Below are 19,266 nucleotides of genomic sequence, written 5' to 3'. Positions count from 1 at the left end.
TAATCATCGAATCAGTCAAGAGGATCAGCTGGGGCACAAGGTCGGAAAAGGTCTCAAGGAACTGGCATCTAATCCAGGGCTTTTAATGGATTCAACAGCACCTCTAGAGCCTTCGGACTGTTAGCTTTAAACATGTAAGAAGATCGGCAAATAAATTGGTTGATCTTCTTGCCAATCAAGGGGTGATCAACACAGGGAACAGGATTGCATTTGGCTGGCAAGAAATGCCTTAGAGTAGGTTAAAAGCAAAATGTTATGACCAGGCAGATGAAGATAGGGTTGCGTTTCGGAGTAGGGCCATGGAGATGGAATCCAGTTGATTCAGGTGTTCTATGTTTCTTATTTTTCCACTTTCATGTCTTCAGGGGGTTGTAGTTCTTTTTCAGCCATAGTAAAACGAGTCAACATTGTTTTTGAGATTCCAGTGGATACTCAGTTGGGCAGCCCAGGTTCGTCTAAGAAAGACCGGTTGGTGGGAGTTTTGTCCTTCCTAGTTTCTGGCCGAGAAAACGAAATGATAGGTAGGAGCCCGGGAACTCTCGACAACCGCAAAACCAAGGGTTTTCTGTCTAGGATCAATTTACCGGGCCGAGAGAGGTTTTCAAGTGATCGCGGCCCTCACAAGCAGGAAATGGTTTTGCCGATTTTGAAGCGATTCCATACAGAGGGCTACACGTGGTGGTGGGGTCGGCTAAAATACCGCCCTCATCGCACACTAATGTTCAGTGAAATTAGTCGGTGCAAAATGATCCTCAGCCATCGGATCATGCGAAGTGTTTCAATGGCTGGGATTGATCATGCAAGTTATTGGTCTAGTTGGCGGGAAGCGCTAATGTTCAGTGATATTAGGCGGTGTGAAATGATCCTCAGCCGTCGGATCATGCGAAGCGATTCAACAACAGGGATTATTCGTGTTGTTCATCGGTCCAGATTGGTGGGATTTCCGGCGGCGACAATCTCCCTTCAATCCACTTTCGGAACGGAAAACTGGGTTCAAAGCAGTTTCCAGGTGATCGCTCGGCTCCTGAGCGATAAATGGTATTGGAATTTTGGTAGCGATCCCATTAGGCTTCATACACATGGTAGGGGGGTGGTAAGGAATACTGCCCCCCATCGCACACTAACGTTAGGTCATCTTGGTAGCACGATATTGCTCCTGGCCGTTGGATCTATCCATCTAGATCTACGGTTAGAAACGACCGTGTTGTTTTTGTGGGGCCAGGTCTTTTTCTCCACGAGTCTTATTGAGGCACTTTTTTCCTTAGCCAATGGTTGGCGCGTGAAGTATGGTCGTTTCCATGGTGGGGGTGGAAGGTACCAGAGTTCTCCATGTGGTTGGTGAATCTTTTAGTCCAACTTTTTTGTGTAATTTGAGAGTTTGTTAATGACTGTTCTAGGGGGGGTCATGTCTATGGCAGGATACCCTTATTTTTTCTGAGTCCATGATGATGGATGGATTTTTGTACATTTTGTAACATTATTTTTGTTTTAATGAAATAGAAGGATCGTCTCTTGCTTCAGCAAAAAAAAAAATAAACAAGCAATTTATCACTGTTAAACACTGTTAAATAAGGTAAAAATGCATTCTTTCAATGATTAACACGGTGCTTTTGGAAGTTAGTACATGCAGAGTATTACCAAATTACTAATCACTCTGTTTTTGCAAGTTCTTACATGCAGAATATTACCAAATTATTACCTTCTGACAATCATAATGAGCACTAGCGATGATTGATTATCAACTACCCTTCCGGCTCAATGACTATTGTCTACGAGTGTCACTATACTTAAGGCAATGAGAAAAGGGTAAATGATAATCGGCTATAAGAAATGAGAACAAGCAATGGTCCAGAATATTACAAAAGGCAATGAATGTTGCAGTCCTATTTCTAGTGAGCAGGCTAAAGAAACCAACCCGCTCACCTGTCGAATTGACGATAATATCATACATATGCGTCATAGGTTCATACCTAGAGTATCTGGCCTTTGCTTCCCTAGCTCGAGTTCAAGGGTCCTTCAGATCTGGGCTTGGCTGGACCGGGAATTATCCATGGGTGTTACGGGCTATCGAATGGGGTACGCTCTTAGCTTTAGTACTTGACGCCCATGCGAGAGGTATATAACCTGGCTTAGGTGAGAGGTATACAACCTGGCTGGATGACCATGGTGGCTGCTATAAGCAGCTAATGTCTTATACTACACAGTAACAATGAAGATCCCTCTTCTCACTAATAATGTCGGGGATGCGGATTTGAATAACTAAAGAAGAAAGGTTTCGACATAAAAAAAGCAAGTAGGCATATTCTAGCAATGATGTATGTCTTCATTCTTACTGACAGAACCTTCCTACAGACCTGATTTAGACACTCTTACCTAGTTACTGAAATACATCCATTAGCTTATTTACTTACCAATAGTTTGAAAATACCCCTAAACCCCAGTATAGTACACCTTTTTAAGCTGCTTGCTCATATGTTGCTTTATTTCATACCGCTTCATCCTGCTCCTTGTTGTTAGGTGCTCGCTTATTGAACCAGAAAGGTTCATATTAACTGCATAAAAAGTAAATGCACAAAATTAAATTTCAAGTTGTTCGGCTCTGTACATTATTTTCCATTAAATTTAAAAGGAGTGAATTTAACCATGGCTAAGTTTTCATCGATCCCTGGTAGTATTAATTACAGTGTGGAAGAGAAATAATCTGCTTCAGTGTTAGTATCATGGAAACTACCTTAGTATCATGGTAGCTACCCTAACTACTCTCCACTACGTAGGGTCATTTACAACAAACCCCAATTGTTCAAGCATTGGCTTCATTACCCACGAGAACAACATGACACTCAAAAAGTTCAACGGTTCTCTTGGCTCCTTCACTCTATGTAGTATAGTAGCAGAACCAGAATCAAAGCCTTCAAGCATTGTTAGACTATTCATGACCAGGTGAATGGTTAAGCTCGTGCTCGTAATTCGTAGAAGTATTACAGGAGCTTGTTGTTCGGCCCTATACATTGTTTTCCAATAAATTTAAAAGGAGCGACTTTCACTACAACCTGCACTGAGCAGGTCAAAATAGAAGTAGCTCTATGCATTATGGTTACAATACTCATCAAAAGATTGTAATCTCCAACCAGAACAAGTGGCTACCATGCAATGAAGATTGTAATCTCCAACGAGAACAAGTGGCGACCATGCAATGTAACAAGTGGTGATCATGCAATGTAACTTCCTTTTCTCTCAATGGAAATGTGAGTCAATCAGTACAATATTTTGGAAATTTTATGATAATGTGTCAACTTTTATAATCTGTACATGGAATATTTTATATTATTTATCACGTTTATTCTCTGGAACGTGACCCATTTAGAAACCCAAGAAAATTTCAGTGAAGCACAACGTCTTCTTAACTAGGTTACTTTCTCGGAGTTGGAGCATACCCCGACGGTGAGGTTTGACACTGAACTATTTCTCAAACCTGCGTCCGCATGTCGAGTGAGGAACATCTTAAACTATAGCCGCATATTTAAAAAAAAAAAGCAACACAAATCCAAAAATAAACCTTGGCATCTTCCTAATTTGCAGGCCAACTGTTTACCAAAGAGCTTATCACATATCAATCGCATAACTCAGAACTATTCCAAAATTATTTATCCCTTTAAATATTCCAAAAATATTTTCCACTTTATCTGCAATGGCGGACAACATTCCAAGACAAAAGAATATCCACTCATCCAGATCTCAGTGCCACATCAGCATATGAAGTTAAAAAATTTTCAAAGAAGCCGAACACAAAACTTTATTATTATAATCAGTGTTTAAATTCAGGTCCCATGATCAGTGTAAGTCCCTTCCTCTGCGAGGAATATATAGGGAACTGTGGAAGATCTGCATCGGGACTCTAAGCCTCCCATTCAATACCTTTAAATATGCTGTGATATATCCATGCCTGTTTTTTTTGTAGTATTCGGGATCAATTCCCCTGCAATGCCCGTATAAGTACGAGTGGAAGTGGTGGCCTTCAAATTGTACCATAAAAAAAAATAGAACTAAATTATCCTGGAGATTTATGACATTTCTGGCAAGGGTTTTAGATCGAATGAAGGTCTCTGCTCTTCTCTGTTGAAACAAGAAAAATAATATACATTCCTTATTCCAGCTGGAAATAAATCTTGCAGGGGTTTTAATGCTAATTATAGCCTCTCCTCTATGTTGTTCTTTCGAGTTTCTTGTTAGATCTGGAAAACAACTCTTGCAAGGGTTTTTGTACTCACATCTCTAGTTTTGCAAGCTAGAGTAGCGCAATAGTTTGTCTCAATGGAAGCATCTACTTTTACAAGTTTTCTTGTTTGTATTGACACATAAGCAGACCATCAATTGAGCCCATTGAAATTGGAATTACAGTTCACCCAATAAAACACAATCACAGTTTATCCCACAAAGCACTCCAATTCCCATGTTCCTCTAGCTTACGGCAGGGATTAGCTGCTGCGCAATACCTCTTGTTGGTAGTGTTTTGCATATGCTACTGAGAGTATACCAGAAAAAAGGTTTTCCTACTGGTTATGCTTTCATGATCCTAAAATCCCTATTATTGTTTTTCATTGAGAAATGGAGATATCAGTCAATTCATATATGAGATTGAAATCATTGAATATCTATGTGCAAAAGAGATTCAAAAATGAAAATACGTAAGCATATGCAAGCAAACTTTTTACAATCTAAGTGAATATGCATGCGCATGCACCTGTTTACAGAGACAGAGAGAATATTGCAAATTTTTTTGGAAACTTTAATTTAATAGAAAATTTTTGGGTATTATTTATTAAAAATAAAAAAATTGGAAATAAGGTTTATATTAGTAAATGGGTAGATTAAAAATAAAAGAGATTGAAAAATAATGCTTACATTAGTAAATAGGTAGATTAGTTTGTTGGTTTTGTTGAAATATTTTCTTAACAAGCAATTCTTTATTTGGAATCTGTTGGATTTCATAAGCACGATTTCTGTGGTTTGTAATTTGGCTTTAGGTGTGACGATTTATATGGCTTGTAATTTGGCTTTGGGTTTCTTGGATATATATAAGTTGTAGTCTATTTGTTCTAAGTTTTGGAGGGTTTTCTGGAGTATTTTCCTATTTAAATTATTTAGAATTCGATAGGGATCTCTTCGAATTACAAGTTTGAGTTGTAAACTCTTTAAGGCAAGGTGCTAAATCCATATATGTAGTCAAATATCCATTTCAAACAAAAAAAACATAAGATTTGGCCCAAAAAAATAGCCAGATTCAACCAAAACTCCGAAATATAACATATTTAGGCAATGGCTATATATAATATAATTAACAAACATAATTTCAAATCTTGTAACTAGTAAGTTGTTTACACTTAATTTTTTTATATTAAATTATCTTTAATAAATTCAAACTTAAGATGTATCATACTAAAAGGAATTTTAAAATTCAAATTTACTAAAAATGGATTTTGCTTCAGGTACAATTTTCTCTAAAGTCATGTGATTATATCAAACCTTTACCTAAACATTAATTGGAATAAGTCAACCATTCATCAAATGTCTAGAGGGATCAAATTTCTTGAGTTGCAAATCTCTAGTCAAGTTTTACATTCAAAAAATATTGGGAAAACATATCATAACAACCAATAGTGGAGACAACTATAACTCGATGTTATCCTCTAATGCAGGTTGACTCATCACTATCGTTCAAGGAAAACCATGCCACATATAATTACCCCACTAGTGATCTATAAGAAGTCTCCTACCAGATGCCTATAAATATTAAGATGTTAACTTGTTTTCTTAAATTCGAAAATAATAAACTCTTAGCCAAACAAAAACAATTTTAAAATATAATAATTTATATATTAATATTAACAATATTTAATTTCAAATCTATAAAACATAATTATTTATATATTAATATTAATATTAATAATATTAGTTTTAAATCTATAAAAGTTATAAATTTATTTAAATAATAAAATTTGGAAATTTCCAAAATCTTATAACTCTGAAGAAATTTTGGCCAGATAATAATTCACTCCATTGATTACGACATTCTTAACCAAGTTGTAAAGCTAGCCATATAGATTACGACATTCTTAACCAAGTTGTAAAGCTAGCCATATAAGTATAGTTATTATTTTTATTTCACCGACTCATTAAGTTGTAAAGCTAGCCATATAAGTATAGTTATTATTTTTATTTCACCGACTCATTAATTTTTTCTAGAATCAGATTTTAGGGGTGGGATCTTTCATTTGTTTGACTTAGCAATGTAGCAATTCTGTCGCATGCCAATATATTTAGAACCGTCCCTCGTTAAAAAACGACTTTTCTCGACTTATCTATACAATACGCTTGTCACGTTTGTATATTTATTGTTTATTGTTTAGTTATAACAAAATAATAGTAAATAAATGAGCGATTTTTTAAATTTTAATTTATTTTAAATAATGGGATCGATTAATATAATATTTTATAATATTGTTAATATATTAGATTGTAAAGTGTCTCTTAACGCAATAATATTTATGGTATAAGTATAAATATGTATATAATAATATTTATGGTATAAGTATAAATATGTAACTAAAATAAAAAAGATAAATTAATTGTGGTTTTCCATGTTAATGAATATAAGACATTTTTATTGTATCTATAGTTGGGATTTCCAACAACATTAATAGTAGTGTTTGTGCACTTTATGTGTTTGTATTTACAAAAGTAGTTGAGAGTGGGTGCAGGTTTACTCAATTTTAGGATAATAAATACCTCTATGTAACGCCTTCCTCTCACATCCACCCAAGTAACCATGCCAACCGGGGTAAACATGAGACAAGAGGCTACTATGATCAAATTCAACTTCCTATGTGACCTTAAGGAAGTAGAATCGATGGAACATCATTCACAGTGATCCAACATCATCAACAGAACCGTCAGGAGACAAGTCAACTACTCAGACAGCCTGGCCATGGGTTCCACTATTGTTCTAGATCTCTTAGGCCATAGTCGCTCTCATGCTATGGGCAAGGGAGTGACCAACAACCTAAAATCACTTTCACAGACTTGCCTACCAACAACTAGGGACCAAAATTTCCAGTTCTGTGCCAGCGACCCTTAGACTTAAGCCACTTTTTCAGGCCCATAGCCCAAGCCACTGCCCATAATGAAGTGTTAGCTTAAAATCAGTAAAAATATGGGGAAACAATGATGCAAAAGCAATAAATTGAACAAAACCATAACCAGACCCCTACTAGCCATGACAGGCATTTCGTTAAACACATCATCAACATGTAACCTACAAGTGTAAACAATTGAATTAAGTGTAGGGATCTCATACTTATCTGAGAATCACTATGAACCATTGTTCCCTCATGTCATTTGTTGCATTATCTATTAGGCCATAGATACACTATCTATTCATTTACAAGTAAAAGCATGCTGAGAGCCATACATAGTTGTTGTAATAAAATATACATATAACCAACATAGTGGGAACAAAAATATCATAAACATATCAACCGTTAAAATCCACATATACATCAATACATTTACACATGAAAAACAAGGGAATGAATTTCTCATTAATGGATGCAATGAACCATCTAGAGATGGGACTACCACGTTCCATCTGACCATAGATTAGCTGAGCCAAGTCTCTCTTCAGTCAATCACCCCCGTGTCATATTCCAAGCATGAATGTGGGACTCATAGAACACACCAAAATCACCAATCAACATGGATGCCACCAAAGTTCTCTGCCTACACGGTGAGGAATTTGAGTGCCTCCTAATCTCTTAGGCTTTACCGTGCATCCACAGTCCGATCCAGGGATCACTAGGCCCTACACCGAGACATACTCTCTAGGCTTTACCATGCATCCCATCCCAGTACCACTCGGTCCAATGGAGCGAAAATCCACCTCTTGACTTTACCGTATATTTCGCCATTCACCAGCAAGGATTCCTAGGCCCACCGAGGCACACAATTTGGCTTTACCGCAACCCACAGTCCGGTTCAAGGGTTACTAGGCCAGTGGCTTAGTGATCCTCATTCTGGTTCAGGGACCACTCAGACCATGTGTTTCTCAAATCGGAGATCCACCCCACTCAGCTTCGAATCCAATCTGGCCATCTCACATAAACCGAATGAGAGAACCCATCTCATCAAAGCTATCAGGAAATGGCAAGGCTAGGCTGAAAATACTGTCACACCTAGAAAAACCCATGCCATGGTAGAAAATTAACACATGCAACCCATGCATACCAAATCTAGCAAGGAAAATACACATGCAAGTCGATATATGTAATGAAGCATGTTGTAGTTGCTTGATCTTACCTTTCCCTACTTGATCTTTGCTTCCTCTTACATTCTCTGTCTTTCTTGCTCCAGTGCCAAAGTGCTCCATGAAACTCTAAGTGTCCAAGAGTGAGAGAGAGAGGGAGAGAATAATGAGAGAGCTCCAAAACTCAACTGACAAAAGGTTACCAACTAATCCTCATAAACCTTTTTATGAATGAAGTCTCTATTTTCTTTATTTTCCATTCTTTTCCTTCATTTTCCTCCTCACATGCAACCTATGACCTTTCACCTCCCTTTTCTCCTAATTTCCATTATTTTCATAAATAAATGTGTCAAAAATGTGATTTTGTCTTTCCAAAACCTTAGCCATTGCCTTTCTCAATTTCCTTAACCATAAACAACCAAATTAACACTCCTTAGGATGTCTTGCCCAACATTCAGTTTGGAATAAGTGTCCCATTGACCATGGTTATTGCTTTTAACTTTTATTACATGGAATTTTCACTTGGGCTGTTACACTCTAGTTTACATCTTCTTATTTGGATAACTTTAATATAAGTTGTCAACTAATTACAATATTTATTAACTCTTCCAAATTGAAGATGAGAAAATTAACTTTATTTAAATAATTGAATTACCTCTAAAGAAATAAATAAATGAACATTCAAACGAAATGATGTAATGAGAACTAAATGTTGACTCTATAAACATCCATAAATACATAGACGAGGGTCAAAATCACTACTCTATACATGCTTATTGAAAGATAAATCTGGTTATAGTTTAATTTTAAGACATTTAATTTTATACACATTATATGTATTTATACATTTTATTAATTTCATGTCAATCATAATAGATTGATAATTCACAATTTGGATTTAGGCACACATACATAGTTTTAGGCACAACTCCTTAGTTATTGTTGAATCTTTTATGATAACCTTTTTAACTATGAAACTATTAATTTATATTGATCTCAATTAATGTATATAAACCTTTGAAATGCATTGAAAATAAATATCAACATATTTTGATATATCTAATTTTTAAATTGTTATGGATATTTCATAGGATAGTTCGTCACAACATATCTGATAAAATGAAACTAAAATATATGCTATGAGGATTAAATTCCTTTGGATTTCATATTTCTTAATTATTGATTTTCTTCTTATGCATAAAATAGATAAACTATAAAAAAAAAAGAGATCAACAAAAAAAACCACACACCATCCACAATGAACACAAAGAATTGATCTAAGAAACATTTATAGGAGAAAACCCAACTAGAAGGTGAGGTTGTTTTGCTTTATTTTCTCTAGTATAGAAATAACACAAGTACAAAGGAGAATGCACTCTCTAAGGGCTTACCTAAGATCTGCGCCTATTAGGATGCTACAAAACAATAATCCCCTTTTTCATGCCACATATATCCCACTCCGTGTTTCTCTTTTCTTATATATAAAAATATACAATAACATAGAATGGAAACCCTAATCCTCGTGGTGGATAATTTTTAGCATATACCACTATCCAACTAGGGGTTAAGTTTGAGCCTTCAACTCTCAATTGGAGTTTGAACTTTGACCCTTCTAAATTCTTCTTCATAGTCCACACATGGCTAACCCCTTTTTGCATAAGTAACAAGGCTAACATGGCATCCTCTTGAACCATGGTGGTTAAACTAGAAGTTCAATTTCAATGATTAATAACTTTTGTGTACGAACCCCAATTGACGTATTTCTTGCATCGTTTGAATGATATTTGAATACAAAACAATGACAAGGGGTTTGGCATAAGTGAGACTTTTTGGACCCTAGAAAATCTTCATTTAATGTTTCGAAATAGCTTAATAAGGATTCAAATCCCAATTCTCCAAGTTGGGACAGATAGTAGTTGATTCCTCTAATTTATCCATTCTTAAATCATCAAGATGGATGAAAAACAATATAGTGATACAATCTAGATCATACCTCCTTATTTTGGGAGGATTTTTTCCCCAAAAGATTTTACTAAATGAGGTGAGGAAAATTTCCCTGTAACTTCTCCCTGTAGTATCATTTTTCTATTCATATAAGTTTTCTTTTCAACCCAATATACCAAAATCCATGTTTTCCCTATCTTGTAGTTCTAGATGTCTTTTGCAAAATTATGTCCTCTACTAACTTTGTATAAGCGTAGGGTTCTAAGTCATTTATGGAAGGTAGGACTTGCCCCTCTTATTCATACAACATGGAACACTCATAGAGTTTGAGATTTTCTACATTCACCACAGAGTAAATGCACACGCATCAAGGTATACCTAGTCTATATGAATTGTCTCTCACCTTTTCCAGTATCTCAAAAGGACCATATTGTAGAGTCTTAGTCTTCTTACTAAGACTCTATAGTATTTCCTTGTTCAACCATAACAATTATCTTTCTCCCACTCTAAATGAATTCTATGTATTGTGTTGATCATGCTTGGGAGAGGGTATGCCATAGGAGTAGTCTTGATGCAAGGGGGAGGGATTGTTTGCTACTATTTTGAAGTATTTCATGGGTAAGTTTGCAACTACCCTACTTATGACATGGAGGTTTATGCCTTTGTACAAACTAACAAATAATTGAAACATTATCTAATGGAAAAGGAGATAGTCATTCACATAGCTCACTAGTCACTACAATATGTTTAGCCCTAGAGCAAGATACAATAAACCTTACAGTACAAGTGAATGGAGTTCTTACAACAATTCCATTTAGTGACCAAGTGTAAGAATGGAAACAAAAACAAGTTGGATGATATTCTTTTAAGGCCACACACATCATAAATTAAAACATTTGTAACTCTAATGCACATTGATCCTTTCACCCATGATGCTTACAATGAGCCATATATAGAAGATGAGGACTTCAAGGAGGTGTTTAGTAGCTATAGTACTAGACTCATGAAAATTATGATGACAAAAAAATTGACTATCATATCGAAAATAGGTTATTTTATATGCTATACAAGCTTTGTGTTCATCAATGTGATCAATTATAGCTAATTAGAGAGGCTCGTGCCTCCAAGATGTAAGCGAATTTTGGTGTTGGAAAGATAGTTTCCAACTTACAAGGGTATGTGTACTCTCTCAAAATGTATGAAGATGTAGCAAGGTTCATTAGAGGATGCATACTTTTATTTACCAACAATCAAAGTAATAATAAATAGGGTTTATACCATTTGTTATATGTATCTACTCATCTCGTAGAAATCATTTCCATAAATTTTGTGTGAGGTTTACCAACTACCAATAAGTGACATGACTATTTGTTTATGGTAGTTTATAGGTTCAACAACATGTGAATTCTCATTCCCTATAAAAGATAATAAAAAAGAAAGAAGTAGCAAAGTTATTCTTTAAACAAGTCAAAGTGCACTTGGGGATACCAAGGAGCATAATTTTAGAACAAAGTTTAAGTGCCTCATATGTTCCTCTTTTGTTTGACTGAACACAAGAATATCATCAAGGTATACAATTACAAAATTTCCTATGAAATCTTTAAGTACTTCATTCATAAGTCTCATGAATGTACTAGGCACATTAGTCAAACCAAAAGGCATGATCAGACACTCATACAATATTTCATTAGTTTTAAAGCCAGTTTTCCATTAATCTCCTTCCCTTATTCTAATTTGGTGATATCCACATTTAAATCAATATTTGAAAATATTTAGCACCACTTATACAATCCATCAAAACATTAATGCGTGGAAAAAGAAAATCGATACTCGATTGTAATCATTTTTATGGATCTAGAGTTGGTGTACATTCTCCATTCTCCACCTTTCTTTGGGCTCAAAATTGTAGGTACGACGCATGGGCTCAAACTATCAGGCCTGATAAATCTTTTTTCTAGCAACTATTCCACTTTTTTCTAATATCTTCATTCTATGTTGTTGTCATTCTATAAGCTTCCTTGTTTGGAAAGCTTGCTCTCGAAATCATATATATATGATTCCTTATGCCTTGAATGGGTGGCAACTCATTTGGTAAGTCATCTACTACAATATTAGCATATTCATTCAATAAAATTTGAACTTCAATTAGCAAATCATCTAACCTTGTGTTTGTCAAAACACTCCGAGTTTTCTAATCAAAGCAAAGTTTACCTCTTCTTCTTAGATCTAATTCAAAAATTTCTTTCCACCAACCAGCAGTATCTTGGGAGCGTTTTGTACTTCCTCTTGTTCTTCCTTCAATGGCATGATGATGTGGTTCTTTCCATATTTATCAAATGTGCAGGTGTTCTTCCTCCCATCATAACTTACATTCTGATCGTATTTCCAAGGTCTTCTAAGTAGCACATGGAAAATGTCAATGGGCATAATGTCACACAACACTTGGTCTTTATACCCTCCAATCTGAAAATATACTTTACATTGTTCATTCTCCAATACTTGTTGATATTTCCACAACAAAGAAACTTTGTATCGGGTAGTATGTGGCATCCTTTCCAACCCCAACTTGTCTACCATTTCTACAAAGACTAAATTATTAGTGCTACCATTATTAATACTTAATTTACAACACTTACTTTTCTCCTTACATATTGTCTAGAATAAATTCCTTCTTTTAGGTGGCTCACACACTTCTTTACTTGTCTTCAACAAGACTATTTTCATCAATAGGGATCCTCTGGTTTCTAGGACTTCAACTCCATTAGTTTCATTTTCAGCTTGCATCACTTGTACATTTCTCTGTTTTGTATCATTTTCCTTACAATTCCATGACTTGTGGCATAACTTGCCACATGTTTAGCATTGAACTTGATTATCTCTGCATATGCCTCTTTCTCTTCAAGAAGATCCTCTACCCCTGGAATCATTAGGTCAGGTTGCTTGTTCTTGTTGTCAGGAATTGCTAGTTTTAGCATGTTTCTTCCCTTTCTGTTATCCTTCTCCTCTTGGCATACCTCTACCTTTTCCTTGGATCTTTCTTGTTAACTTTTGCTTATCTTTTAATGCATCATGATACACATCCTCTACAAACCTCAATGACAACAAACTTATTTCATCATGTTTGTCAAGCCTTAGCCCATTGATATATTTAAAAACTCTGTTAGGGGTTTCTTCTATGTAACCTGCCTTGATGCTTACCTTGTAGAATTCCCCTATGAGCTCTTTTACTGTCATCAAATTTTGTCTCAAATTTTTCATTTTTCTAAATAACATCAACTCATAATCTTTAGGTAGGAACTTACCTTTTAAATTAGCCACCATTTTTCTCCTAACTTTTAATCTTGGCTTTGTTCTTATGCCTTCTTTCATCCCACACCACATCCCACCATAAGGATGTGTGTCCTTTCAGCCTTATAACAACAAATTTCACTTGCTTGTCCTCACTTCTTCGTAATAAAAATATTTTTCCAAGGCAGTTATCCAGTCATGGAAAATTTTAAGGATAGAAATTTATCTTGAAGTTTAGAAACCTTGGCAAATCTCACTAGTTGATGATATGCAATTTGTAAAATATTTGGTGGATATTTTAGGTAAAATTATTAATTTTCTAATAGTTTTATATAGTATCTATATAATATTTTGATGATTTTTAAGGTAAATTAATTTTAACTATAAAACTTGGGAGAAATATTTTTAGAAAAAATGGAAATTAACTATTTGTTTTTTGGAAAAAGCATGGAAAATTAGACTAGCTGCAAATATTAGCCCCTAAACTTTTCCTTGTATCTATTTGATCAACTACTATGGTTCTAGACTCTCCCCATATGTCAGAATATCAACTTTTAGCCTTGAACGAGAACTTAATATGGACTTAAGAACCCTCAATCTTGTAGTTTCCTCTAATGGTATTCCTTCTTCAAAATATTCCTCTTTTGGTTCATAGATTTCCACAACTTCATGATCATGTTATCTGGCTACTTCAATAACCTCCATCCTTTCTCTCAAAAGTCTTGCCTCTTCAAACAATTTTGTATTAGCCATAGGTCATTGGCCTCTTCCTTGTTCATCTCGACCTCTTCTGATCTTGAGTGCCATCTCTTGCACAACAGTAATTGGGGAATCACCTTGCTATCAACTGCAAACTCCAACTGTAAATATGCTCTAATACCATTAATGGTGCAGAGAAAGGCATCTATTTCTCCTTCATACAACCTCAATTGTATTCTAACCCCTTGAAAAAAAGTGTACTTAGATTTACACTCTCTTATATAGTGAAATACATCATTAACGAACCTTTTCTTCAACAAATAAAAATGGGGGTCTGAAAATGCTATGATCAGTTAGTAGGAATTATACATTTGGAATATGAATTGAATTGTGATCGCAGGAACACCACAAGGGAACATGAATTCCTGTAGGTAATGCTTTAATGGGTTTTGTTGGTTTGACTCTATTTTGGGTATATCAACCATGACTCGTTGTCCATGGGTTAAATTGACAATGAACTATTTCACTTTAATGCCAATTCCAAACAATGATAATGCCAAGAAATATATGTTAGCTGAAATCTATTCCATATTTACACTGTGGAATAAAATCTCAGAAAGTCACAATACTCAAATTTGAGGGTCCATGCTTTCTCTAGGATCTGTAAATCACATTGCCTTGTCTGGTTTTGTTGTTTTACTGCACACAAAGGTTGTTTCCCAATCTTCCATGCAGTCACCACAGTTAAATATCCATTGGAACCACGAAGTTAAAACAACCAAAGATGAACCTGAACATAAACCTTAACAAAGCATTAAGAATGTAATTGTAGAATCTTCATTTCATTGAAAATTTGATTACATAATTCTGTTCTTGGGAGAGAAAATTATAGAGAACCATTTTAAATTGTTTTCATCCCAACCCCAAATATGGACTTTCTTTTGGTTCATTTTATGTAACTTCCAAAATCTAGGATCAACTACCCATAACCAAACTGGATCCTTTTATTTAATTATTAACTGACTCATAAATTAACTAATCCTTAACAAAGTATAATCTCTAATTATTATTTCTAATTTATTTCAACAAAAAATGACGTAACTATTGCTCAAAAACATGAAATGAAGACTCCTAGAATTTGAGCGAGAATTTGTTTTAAATGCTCATGCATCATGTGCATATGTGCACATGTGTTTATATGTTTTAGGTCCATAGAGCCTAGTTTGTAAATATGAAATTACATGCACATTAATAAAATAAATCACTAATTCTGACCAAGTTAGATGAAAAGAGCATGGGGGGATAAGACTCCATCAGTGTGGAAAAGGGAAGCTTTGTATGGCTTAATAATTATTAAAAGGGCGCATGTTTTAATTTAATTCCATAAAGTGACTTTAAAAGGTGCCATGTATCAAGAAAGTGACATGCATAGAAAAGTGAGGGTCTTAGTGTTACATAACATACATTCTACATGATCTAACTATGGGAAAAGGTGACTAGACACCCTAGATGGGAAACAAATATGACCCTATGACATGAGGTAAAAGGGGATCAATTCCCCGGTGTGAGATTAAAGGGATACCTTGAGACCCATGAGGTAGTAGGATCTCTTAGAGACCAAAAGACTCTTGAACATCCTTGGCTAGCCAAATTAGAGACCATGGAGGTAATCACATAGTCTAAGGGACTACACATATGGAGAACAAGATGCACTACTTGGGTTATGGGGTTGATGGAGGATGCAAGACTGTTGGTTGTAGGTTGCTTTGTTTGGTACCTTGACCTGATTATGCATGGTAATGCTATGTACTTGGCTTTAGATAAGTCGAGGCATTATGGAATCGAAGCCTTAGCTCAGAGGTGACCCGTTGCTAAGAGGATGTGAGTAGCATGGTTTGTGGTTGGGAGGAACATCTAAGGTCTACAATCGGTTGGTATGTTTTATCATATAAATCTTACTTTTAATGTTTATTTGAATTCTATTGTGATTAGTTACGTATTTTCATCTACTAAATATGCATAACAAATTAATGTTGTAAGTGTGTGACTATATCCTTGTGCATGAGATTATTGCATTACAAAACACATTTAGATACACATAGCAAACATATAATAAATAAAATAAAGAAAAAGTTAGTGGGGTAATGAATTAGTAAGAGTAAAGGAATCCCTAGAGGGATGTACTAAAGTGTAGAAAAAATAATTGGAGTTATTATAGGAATACAAAGGAGTGTTGTAGGAGCATGTGTAGGAGCCTTAAGAGTCACCACCTAAGAGGAAAGTGGAATATGAGATATGGTTGTTGCTTGACTCCACATTACCAAATATTGGGTTTTATAGATAGACTATTCTGGAAGTTGATGAACGAAAGAAATAATTGCAACAACCATTTAAAGAGCATGGAGTAATTCAAACAAGCACCTTACCTTGTGGGTCACCTATCATCATAATATTTTAGATGGATGCAATGTGGTGAATTTATATTAACTATAGAACTTTGAACAAGATCACATTCAAAGATTGGTACTCTCTATCTGTGATCGATGATTTATTAAACAATTTGCAACATGTCAATTACTTCACCAAGTTAGATCTCAAATTAATATACTATTAGGTATTTGTTAAAGAAGAAGACATGTAGAAAACCACCTTAAAGGCAAGGCAAAGTTTGTATGAATGGCTATTCATGTCTTTTGGTTTCTATAATGCACTAATTACATTTATGTTGTTGACGAATGATGTATCATGTCTCTATTTAGACTCATTTATAATAGTGTATTTGGATGAAATATTGGATTTTATCTCTACTTGGGAAGAACACATCTCACATCTCATGCAAATGTTAAAGACTCTAAAAACGCATCAATTTTTATCTAACCCTAGGAAATGGGAGTTTGCGCAGTGACCATTGGTGTATTTTGGGTACATGATCAGTGGAGGGAAGCTCAAGATAGACCCCACAAAGATGCAAGCCATCATCAAGCGTCTAACTCCTACTAATGTCACTAAAGTTGGGAGGTTCATTGGAGTGGCACAATACAATGGAAGTTAATAACAATGTTTTCGTAGTAGTTGCACCACTTCATGTTGTAATGCCTACTGGTAAGAGTTTCTAAAGGGGAATGAATCAACACAAATATCTTGATGAGCTAAAATGGAAGATTAATCAAGCACCATCCCTTAAATTACCTAACTTGTAGAATCCCTTCATTGGAGATGGGAGGAAAGTGGGTATTTTGTGGGAATAATGTTGGTATAAGGAGGTAAGCTATTACATTATCATCTTTAAATGTTACATGGGAGAGTCTTAAAATATCATATGTATGATAAGGAACTATTTGATCTATTTCAAGTTGTTAAGAAGTGGAATCACTATCTGATGGGAAAGGAAACTATCATCCATACTGATCACCAACCACTAGAACGTTTGTAGGCCAAAGCACGCTTTAGTAAACTAAACATTGCAATTGGATGGGTTTTCTTGTGACAATGTCAACTTGTCATCAAATATAAGAAGGGAAACACTAATAAGTTGGTATACATGCTTTCAAGGCCAACCACATCCAAAATTAAAACTTTGGAAACTCTTATGCACATGGAGCCTTTTGCCCATGATGTATACAAAGAGGCATATATAGAAGATGGGGACTTCAAAGACATGTTTAGTAGCCATACAACCAGGTTCACATAGAAAAAGTTGACAGTAATGCTACTATCATCTACGAAATGGGTTTCTCTACAAGATAAACAATATTTGTGCGACTAAAGGTGAAAGATCAAAATTCAATAGAGAGGTTCACACCTCCAAGGTTGTAGTACATTTTGGTGGTGAGAAGACAATTTCCAACCTATAAAGGTGTGTGTATTAGCCCAAAATGTAAGAAGATGTAGCTCAATATATGATAGGATGCATAGTTTGTTTTACCAAAAAACCTAGTAATAGAAAATAAGGTTCTTATCGTTGCTTCCTTGCACACACTCAACCTCAAGAAAACATTTCCATGGATTTTGTGGGAAATTTTCCAACACCTAGGAAGGGGCATGACTATTTGTTTGTGATAATTGACAAGTTTAGTGAGATGCACATTTTGATCCCTTATAAAAAGACCATCAAAGGACAAGAAGCAACAAACATGTTCTTTAAACAAGTCCAGGTAGACTTTGGAATCTTAAAGAGCATCATTTCATATAGGGATACTAGATTTCTCAATTCCTTTTATACTACACTTTGGAAAAACATGGACATCCAAGTTGAGAAATCTTCAACATTCCATGCATAAATAGATGGACAAACAGAAGTAGTAAAAAAGACATGGGTTCAACTTTTAAAGCCTTATAATCAAAATCACCCAAAGAGTTGGGATGAAAATTTGATCTATTCAACACTCTTATAACAAAGCAATCCATACTTCTACAAATAAGTCCTATTTTAAAACTTTCTTTAGGTATTTATTTCCTTTTGCCTTGGACATTGTCTATGGAAGACAAGGAGTGGGGGAAGTGTTATAGACATATTTGGGCACTTCAACCCCAAACTTATATGTCGATAAACTAGGGCTCATCAACCCCTAAAAGAGTTGCTTCATAACCTAAAAGAACATGGTCATCTGATTACATCATTCCCCAAAAGTTCCACCTGAAAAAACCATCCAGAAATGGCCTAAATTGAACCATACTGACTGCTACACTGGCCAGGTGTGATGCATACTGAGTGATACACTGCTCAATTGTGATGCATATTGTTTGGGCCTTCTATAGGGTGCGATGGGCGAGGATGGACAAATGTCCAAGACAGTTTGCTAGGTGGTTGCTCATGGAATCTTCTAGAAACTTCTCCTATGACACTTGTCTCTCTGAATTCGCCCAAGGATGAGTAAGAGATCTAAACTTCAGTTATCTCTCCTCTTGTGGAACCAAATGTAACAAGTGGAATGACACTAATCAAAACCCAGAGATGACTCACACCCTTGTACACATCTATAAATGGTCCCTCATCTAAGAGATCCGGGAGGCTGGAATATTGTGAATTGTAATGA

The 19,266-nt window shown here is 35.3% G+C and overlaps 1 long non-coding RNA gene across 1 annotated transcript in view; it reads left to right on the top strand.

Annotated features, from left to right (window-relative positions):
- The window catches only part of LOC149182112 (uncharacterized), a 39,504-nt gene that overhangs the window by 5,849 nt on the left and 14,389 nt on the right, over positions 1-19,266 (top strand). The gene's annotated exons all lie outside the window — the stretch shown is intronic.

This window comes from Pinus tabuliformis, chromosome 3_2 (genome assembly GCF_031772625.1).
Source record: "Pinus tabuliformis cultivar Carrire ecotype Pingquan chromosome 3_2, CPIR1, whole genome shotgun sequence".
Classification (NCBI taxonomy): domain Eukaryota; kingdom Viridiplantae; phylum Streptophyta; class Pinopsida; order Pinales; family Pinaceae; genus Pinus; species Pinus tabuliformis.
This window is presented reverse-complemented; position numbering and strand designations above follow the sequence as displayed.